Genomic DNA, 9,130 nt, shown 5'->3' with positions numbered 1-9,130 from the left:
AGGTCAAGAATAATCGAGGATATTGTCTTTACATTGGCACCTGCATTGATAAATGAACACAGGTGAATACAAGGAGTTGTGTCTCACACTAACACCTGCGATGATAAAATACAAAAATTAATGAGAGCTCATTAGAGAATACAAGGAATAAGTGAAGATGGTGTTTCTTGCTATTTCTTATCATTATAAAGGATGTAAGGGCACACAGAGAATAAATGTAAACATCATTATACTCTTAATTCACACCTGCTTGGTCTCAACTAAATATAAATGAGAATACTGTTGGAAATACAAAGAATAACTGAGAGCACTGTTTCAACTTATCTTAGTGCCCTTGGCTATATTCCAACACAGTCAGTCTTCTCATTTCCTCCAAAAAAAAGGCTCACACCATGTAACCTTGAATGTTTGACCATCAGCACTCTCTGCACAGAGACAAACTCAAATTACCTTGTCTATTCCTCCATTGACAGATCACATTTTTATAAAAGAACCTCATACATTTGCTTTAATATAAATGACTGTATAGTTATGAATTCTTAACACAAAATGATTATGTTGATTAGCTCACACAAAACTGGCTGTTAGTGTTTTTTCTCAGGCCAAGAAACATTTTTTTCTCCAACAGCTCAGTGGCCTGAACCCATTTATTGAATCGTTGCTAATGATGTGATGAAACCAATATAAGGCAGTTCAGAGTGCACAGGGTGTTGAGGGTTGATACCAACAATGGATGGAAACAATCTGAGAGACAGAGGAGGAAGAGTGTGTGTAAGAGGTGGTGTACGAGGAGGAAGAGGAGGAGGATGACGAAGAGCAAGACCATGAACAGTAATTTCAGATTCAGTACATAACTTTGCCAATATAAAGGATACGGGGGGGTATATTCAGACAGACACATTCAGCACTGATTGTTTACATTTTCCAGTTTTCTTACGATTGCTTACACATTAAATTTCAAAAATAACACACAGTTAGTGAAACCTGACACTCCAGGAGTAAAACCTCAGCCCAGATCTGCACAACTATAAGCACATTCTCAGCCTCACACTTTTTACACAACACTAAACACACTACTCTGCATTAGACACAGAAATCTAACGTGATGTCGCTTCTTTGCCATTTCAAGACACTGCCCTTCAAAATACCACACATGAACCAATTAATCAAACACGGCCGTGAGGTGTCCAGACGCTTAGGTGCTTAATTGTAAGCTCACTAATCAGGCATAAGCACTGTAAAAAGGCAACAGGTGAGTTTACCTGTCTTCAGCAAAAATGGAACATTGGCCACAGAGCTATTTTGAATGTGGTAGTAACATCACAATGTGCACTGCAATCATGCAGAATGGGGTCCTCTACCGCCCTGCCAACTTGGGTCCTTACAACACAGCCCACATACTCACATACAAACACATACAAACATTTTTGGACAGACCTCACAACACCATCACAACAGAAGACCAAACGGATGCAGAGCAGATGAAATACACTGTCACCTGGGACAATGTATCTTTCCACCAATCTGCTCTGGTCCAAAAATGGTTTCATCGGCATCCACAATTTTCATCAGCGTCCAATACCTCCCACTATACTTTCCTCTCCTTAACCCCATTGAGGAGCTTTTTTCAGCATGGTAGTGAAAGGTTTATCATCTCCAGCCCTATGTCAGGACACCCCTCATTCAAGCCATGGAGGAAGCCTGTGACCAAATTGATGCAGGATCTGTGCAGGGATGGATTCGCCATTCAAGAAGATTCTTCCCTCACTGTCTTGCGAGAGAGGACACAGCCTGTGATGTGGACGAAATGCTATGGCCAGATCCGGCTAGGTGAAGAGATGATGCTTGGGTTGGTTTTTTTTTTTAATTCGTGCTTTGTTTTTTGTCTCCACAAATGTTTTTGCTGCATTTATGGATATTTACTATATCCTGATTAGAATACGCTCTGTTCTTATTTTCAGAGCAAAATGCAACCATTGGAACTGCATGGATGTATTGACTGATTTTCAATGTGGAGAGAAATAAATATTTTCATCAGTGTGCAGTACTGTTCTTGTGTGTTGTGTTTGCTCAATATATTCATGTACTTTACTCTAACAATATCTCTGAAAAAATCTAACTCAGACTATATCATTAGAAAACCGAAATGTTAAAACTGTTTTAGATTGAGCACAGCAGTGTGTAACTGGTTCAAACAGAATCAGATCATATGTACCATGTGTGTGCCATACGGTGACAAAATTTGGGCTTTTATAAATTACTCTATAGTTTTGAATGAAATGTTTCATTTTGCAAAAGATCTGAGGTGTTCTGCTACTTGTGTGTGTAGTTGTGTTAATTGTGTGTAGTGTTTTGACAAAATAAATCGAGCTTAAGCAATCGTAAAAAACTGTAATACTATACTACATACTACTGTCAAGTTGCATTACATTATAATGTATGTAAATCAGGAGTGTATACACTCTACAGCATAGGTCTGTCTCTCTGTAGCACTTACAAAACTATATCTATGTTTACTTATAGAGAGTGTCTGAATTGGATGCCATGGAAAGACCCCATGTCAAAGTCCCTGGCCAGCGTGGTGGCAATGTGACACTTTGTCCAGTCATAAGCAATTGTGAGGTTCTCCACCGTCATGCCACCTTGGGGCCATATAACACCCAACATCTTCTTACATTTCTGGGTGGTCTTTGGGATGTCTCACATTTCTGGGTGGTCTTTGGGATGTCTTACATTCCTGGGTGGTCTTTGGGATATCTTACATTTCTGGGTGGTCTTTGGGATGTCTTACATGTCTGGGTGGTCTTTGGGATGTCTTACATTTCTGGGTGGTCTTTGGGATGTCTTACATTTCTGGATGGTGTTTGGGATGCCTTACATTTCTGGGTGGTCTTTGGGATGTCTTACATTTCTGGATGGTGTTTGGGGTGTCTTACATTTCTAGGTGGTCTTTGGGATGTCTTACATTTCTGGGTGGTCTTTGGGATGTCTTACATTTCTGGGTGGTCTTTGGGATGTCTTACATTTCTGGGTGGTCTTTGGGATGTCTTACATTTCTGGGTGGTCTTTGGGATGTCTTGTTTGGTTGTGAGCAGCAGGATCATGAGCAGACAGAGCAGCCTGTCTATGTTGTAATTGGGACATCAGTTTTCACCGCGGTGTCCTGATATGAAAGCAGTTCAACATGAACCAGCGATTCAGAAATGTTTGCCCTCCATCACACTCCCCTTTCCTCAACCCAATGGAAGAGTTTTTCTCTGCAAAAACCCTATAACATGGAAAATCACCTGCTGGCCATGGAATTGGCCTGTGGTGACATAGGTGTGGAGTCTTATTAAGGCCAAGGCTGGATCCGACACACCAGAGGGTTTTCCCCCTGTTGCCTGGCTAAGGAGAACATTGCCTGTGATGTAGATGAAGTCCTCTGGCCTGACCCAGCACAAAGATGTGATGCTAAGGCTGCATGAATCACTTGTTGACTTTGATTTTGCAGTTACATTTACAGTGATACTGTAATACGCTCTTCATTTACATTTTGTCTCTGTCCTCTGGCCCTCTGCAGTACTGTATTTGTACTGTGTGCTAGTGCTAAAACAGCAGACATTCAATACTATATTGCTTGCAATACTTACAGTATGCAATATCTAAACTGTGTTACTGAGTTGTGATTTTTTTTTTTTTTTTGGAAAACACAAAATGCATTTACTGTATTGTAAACTATCATTTTTGTCTTCTCTGGAGCCACATGCCCTGAACACTGTGTTTTCCCTTTTTGATGTAGTGTGTGATGAATGATGCTCAATAGTGTTTTTATTTTGACTGGCTCTCTGAAAATATTGTTTGATTTTTAGCACAGATAAAATTGTTTTGAGGTAATTGTTGGGTTTTGCAAGAGGAGTCAGAGGTTTTGTGAATGTAGTTTGAAAATTGGATTTTGAGAAAAGGGTGGAGGGGTTCAAGAAATGTGTTTTCGCAATTGTGAAAAACTGTAATGGGGACTACAATGAAGCATCTGGAATGTTCCTTTTTATCAGCCTCCCCACTCCACTGTTCAGCACCCAGCTCCTCAACCCACTCTGGACTGAGAGCTCCCTCTGTGGTTCACACTCCCTCCCAGTGGAGACTCTGCCATAGAGACAGTGAGAGAGAGCATAGAGGGACTCCCCACTGCTATCTCACATACAGAGCTTGGCTCCTCCTCCCAGATGTGATTGGTCACCTGGAGACTGATGGAGCTGTCAGTCAGTGTAACTCAGGAGGATCCATTGTGTGTGTATAATCTCAGGTGTGTAGGTTGCGGGTGGAGCTAGGTGATCTGTTTGGGGGCTGATTAAGACAAATGTTCTCTTTTAAATCACAGAGAGGTGAAATGGGGGTTCACAGATGGAGAATGATACAATGGCACAAATAAATTACATCAAACTATAATTAAACTATGTTTATGCACTGAACTCAGTTAAATGGCGGTAATTAAAAATAAAATGAAATAAATAAAATGACAGCTGCTGTTCAGCTCTTCAATCACTGTGTTGAGTTCTCTTTTCACCACCTCCTCCAGATGGTCAAAGTCAGTGATGTCCTGACAGTTCTCACCACTGAGGTGATCTGTATTGTATTGTAGTTCATCAGTGAGACTGTCTGAAAAACTCGTCAGCCACATGTTAGCATCTCCTTTCTTCCGTTTGACTTGAGCTGTTGCTGTTTGTGCTGCAGTGATAATGCATTGCTGTTTGTGTTTAATGTGGCCTTTAATCATGGTAAGGGCTTTGGGATTATCTGCTGTCATGTACTGATTAACTTCATCTCTAATGAAATTCTCAAAGAGCCCTCCAATAACTCGAGACCCACACACACTCTTCTTCTTTTCCTCTCCCTCTCTCACTACCTTTAGTGTAAGTGACTCTATCAGAATAATGCTTAGATAGCTTCTCTTGGTTAGGCGTTCCTCTTCCTGAGTAATAGTTCTTACACAGGAAGTTGCTTCATTCAGGTATTCGGAAGTTATCAAAGATACGGACCCTGTTAGTTTTTTCATCCTCCTGTGTGTAGTTTAGATGCTGCTGCATGTGTGCACAGTGAATGTGCATTAGTTCCACCTTATTTTGGATGGGGTGCCTGATATAATAATTATTACATAATAATACTATTCAGTATCCCAGTTAAACAATTAAATCTGCCAGGGGGTCTCAGAAAAAAATCAAATTTGAAAACAAAACAACTGTACTGTGCCCCAGACTAAGCTGCGACACCTTGCTGTGGCCACACCCACCCACACTCCCACCCTACTCTCCCTCCTTCACCCTGTGTGTGACGTAACAAATTAGACTTTCAGACTAAAACAGTGGTCGATGATCATATTCAAACTCATAGCATTGATTTTTAACTGGACCAGTCAGTGTTTGATCACGGTAACCAGAAATATGTGCTCCTTTTCTCACTCACCTCCATGTCACCTGCTCTCCCTGCCCTGCTGGCATCATCATGCTCTCTCTCTCTCTCTCTCTCCCTCTCTCTCTTTACTCTGAACACAACAGAGTCAACATGAAATAAATATTATCAGTAAACAAGTGGTGTTTCTTGCCATTACTAACCATTTCTGATCTGAATGGCAATGACTGTTATATGAAGAAACAATGACTCATCTATTGTACTACTGTATTCCTCTATCATCTGACTGGAAGGCCAGTCATTCTCTCACTGCTCTGAGCTAATATTACTGTTCTTCTTTTCTGAGGCTGCCCAAAAAAAATGGACGCATGTCACTGCCACCCTTCCTCTTGCTCATGATGAGACTCACTGTGAATGAAAGCTGACTGAAATAAAACCGCTTGCACTTTATTCAAACAAACACTAATGATGCTATTTATCATACACAAGTACAGCTATACAGTATACCATACGAAAATGCAATAAATGAAAGCTACTACTGTCTACATACATTACACATGCAGCGCAACATAAATGACTGAGACTTTACTCACGTGGGTTATCTAACAAATATAATGTAACATTAACATTAGTTGAATACGCCCGTGAACACCATTGCTGGAGTAAAAGTGTGGCTAATTATCTCTCCAGGTAACTTGCTATGATAGCCAACGTTAGTGATGGTTGATGGATTAACACTTGCAAATTGGGCGTTTTCACCAAACACGTTTGTTTCCACTCCATGCAATTACTGACACTTTTTTTCTTTTTTAGCAAATTATTATTTTTTTTCCATAATTCCAGTCCCAGTGCAAAATGACATAAGGACGTTAATGTTACCTTTTCATGCATGTCCTGGCTGAGGTGAAATGCGTGTCATGTACTATAAATTCAACAAGGGATAGTATTTTCTGTATAGTATTGTCCCACACATTTCGGTTGAAATCGGCCTTGATGTTGGGAAGGCGCGCAATGACGCAAAATAAAAATAATCCCCGTCAAATGCATTAAAACTAAAGTAACGAGTCTGTTTTGAAAATCTAAGGAGTACAGATATTTGTGTTAAAATAGTGGATAAAAGTAAAAAGTTGTCAGAGAAATAAATACTAAGTATACTTAGTGAAGTGTAGATATCTGAAAACTCTGCTTAAGTACAGTGACAAAGTATTTGTACTTCGCTACTTCCCACCTCTGCAGATTGTAACAAGGAAGTTCTATTCTAACAAACAAACAATACAAAATAAACATAAAACATAAGATTTGACTATTAAAATAACTCTTATCTCAAGATGCACATATCCACACATTATGTTTATATATTACTATTAATGCAATCAGTTCAGATCTGTGTATAAAATATACACAGAGATGGAGAAAGTGCACACCCTAGTGGTAATTCAGAGCAGAGAGCAGATGAATGTTCTCCTTTTCATTTATATATATATATATATATATATAAAATTTTTTCCCCTCTTCACATCTGTCTGTACATCAAAGGCAATGACATCACTGAAACACTCTTCATCATAGTCTTCTTAGTCTTCTTCTTTAGCAGCTAACTTTGTCATCTCATCCAGTTTCTCCTGCAGGCGTCTCCTTCCATCCATATTTTTGTCTCCAGCTGTGATGTCTCAAACATCCAACAGTCTGACCTTCTTCATCCTCAGGAAGGCCTGAACTACAATCTGAAGGACATCCTGCATCTCAGCAGGGTTCTCTCCAAAGATATTGATCAATGTCATGTTTTCAAGACCAACAACAAATGTGGCCAGTTCATTTTCATGGTGTCGTGTTGATCTTCCAGCCAGTTCCAGAGCTCTAAGTCCCTCAGTATCAACAACTAAAATGCAGTCAAATTTCAGTTCTTCCTTCATATCCTCTGAGACTCTGACCAGCTGCATGAAAGCTCCTCTGGTGCACCTGCCAGCGCTGACTGCAAACTGGAGTCCAAACATGGCGTTCAGCATTGTGGATTTCCCAGTGCTCTGCACACCCAAAACTGACAGCACAAAAACTCTCTGTTCTCCCAGTCTCTTGATGACCTCATCTAGAACAGCAGTGACCCAGATTAAGGGAACATGAGCAGCATCACCATCCATCAGCTCCATTGGGTGTCCAGATATTCAGTTCAGTTCTGCAGCCTCATATGTCTGACCCATTTCTCTAAGGACGTGTTCTACACCACATGTTGCTGCATTAAGTTTGCCTGATATGCTTTCAGACCACTGTTCATAATACTGGTGACGGAGGTCTGCAATCACTTCTGAGGTCAGGTCATCCAACAGAATCCCCATCCATTTCAAAAAGTACATTTTCTCATTGCCAGCCAATGAGTAGAAGTTTCCAACAAAAAATCCCATTAGATCACTGAAGCCATATGATTTTTGCTGGTATCTTAGTAGTTTCATGTCATGTTGTATTGTGCTTCCCAGTATTTTCCTGAAGTCAATGTATCTCTTTGTTCTTCTGACAACAGTATGCCACAGTTTACCCTGACAGGGCAGATATTTCTCTTTCACTGTTAAAAGATGATCACTCTTCAGCGTGTTTATTATCTGAAGTGCAGCCCTCTTTCCTCTCTGACAATGTTCATCATTCTCACCTACTCTGATCCCTGTGTGTTTCTGAACATCCTCCAGTCTAAACACTTCATATGATTTAAACAGACACTCTCTAATGGCTCTGCCTAGCTCTATACATACATCCAACTGGTTTCTGTCTTTCAGTCCCATTTTGTATTTTCCCTCTGAAATTTCAACTAGACAACTGTCATGTTCAGTAAGAAGACAAATAAGTGGCTTAGGGGAGTGAAAGAGCTTCTGTAGTATATCCATGCTACTGTCATTCTCTGTTACATCAGGTAACAGCAAAACAATCAAAGTTCAATCAGAATTTTTCGCTGTGTTTTATGTAATTCTGCATCACCATGGAGATTACAGAATGCAACACAATCAGTAAAATGATCAGTGTCTTTTCCAGAGGGACAATACCAGGCAATCTCAACAACTCCATCCATCAGAAGGCGTGTCTTACTGCTACCAGGGCAGTGCCTGTGAAAGAATGTGTTGTGTTTTTCATTTATCAGACTGTTCATCAGCTGAGACTTGGATGAAGACACAGAGCCAAACCTGAAGAATGCCACCATTGGTGTTTCTGCCATGTAGACTGGTTTGGTTTTGCTGGAGACTTTACCAGAAATATCATTTGACTTCCAGCTCTTTTTGACCTGGCGAAATGTCCACAGATGAAACTCAATCTGTTGGGTGAAGGGATTGGGCACAAGCAGAGGCAGGGCATACTGACACTGTGACAGTTTAGTTACCATGAACTGCTGGAGGAACCTGTCAGCACAGTGAAACACGGCCATCTGAACATCCATGGGGTGGATATGGGACTGCTCTCTTGTCACATTATCAGACTTTTTGTTGAAAAGGGCATCAAAGGCATCTTTTTCTTCCTCATCTCCAGAGCTCAATTTTGAGTAATTTGAGTCACTTGTTGACACCCTGAAGGTAATATATCTTGACCTGTAGTCCATCATCAGTAGTCTCTGGAGGAAACTGTAAGCCAAATCATTCTCTGTACGGGGCTCAGGGCATTGTGATGAGGATGAACTTATTTGAAGAACATCATCAGTGGTTAGTTTATAGTGAAGTTTGTCCGTGAGGTTCAGCCTGCTCATCAGTTGGTCTATTTCTGTCAT

The 9,130-nt window shown here is 40.5% G+C and overlaps 1 pseudogene; it reads right to left on the bottom strand.

Annotated features, from left to right (window-relative positions):
* Positions 1-2,517: 2,517 nt before the first annotated feature.
* Positions 2,518-9,130, bottom strand: LOC115829280 (interferon-induced very large GTPase 1-like; annotated as a pseudogene).

The sequence above is a fragment of the Chanos chanos genome, chromosome 16 (assembly GCF_902362185.1).
Source record: "Chanos chanos chromosome 16, fChaCha1.1, whole genome shotgun sequence".
NCBI lineage: Eukaryota > Metazoa > Chordata > Actinopteri > Gonorynchiformes > Chanidae > Chanos > Chanos chanos.
The sequence above is the reverse complement of the archived record's forward strand: the minus strand, read 5'-3'. Positions and strand labels throughout refer to the sequence as shown.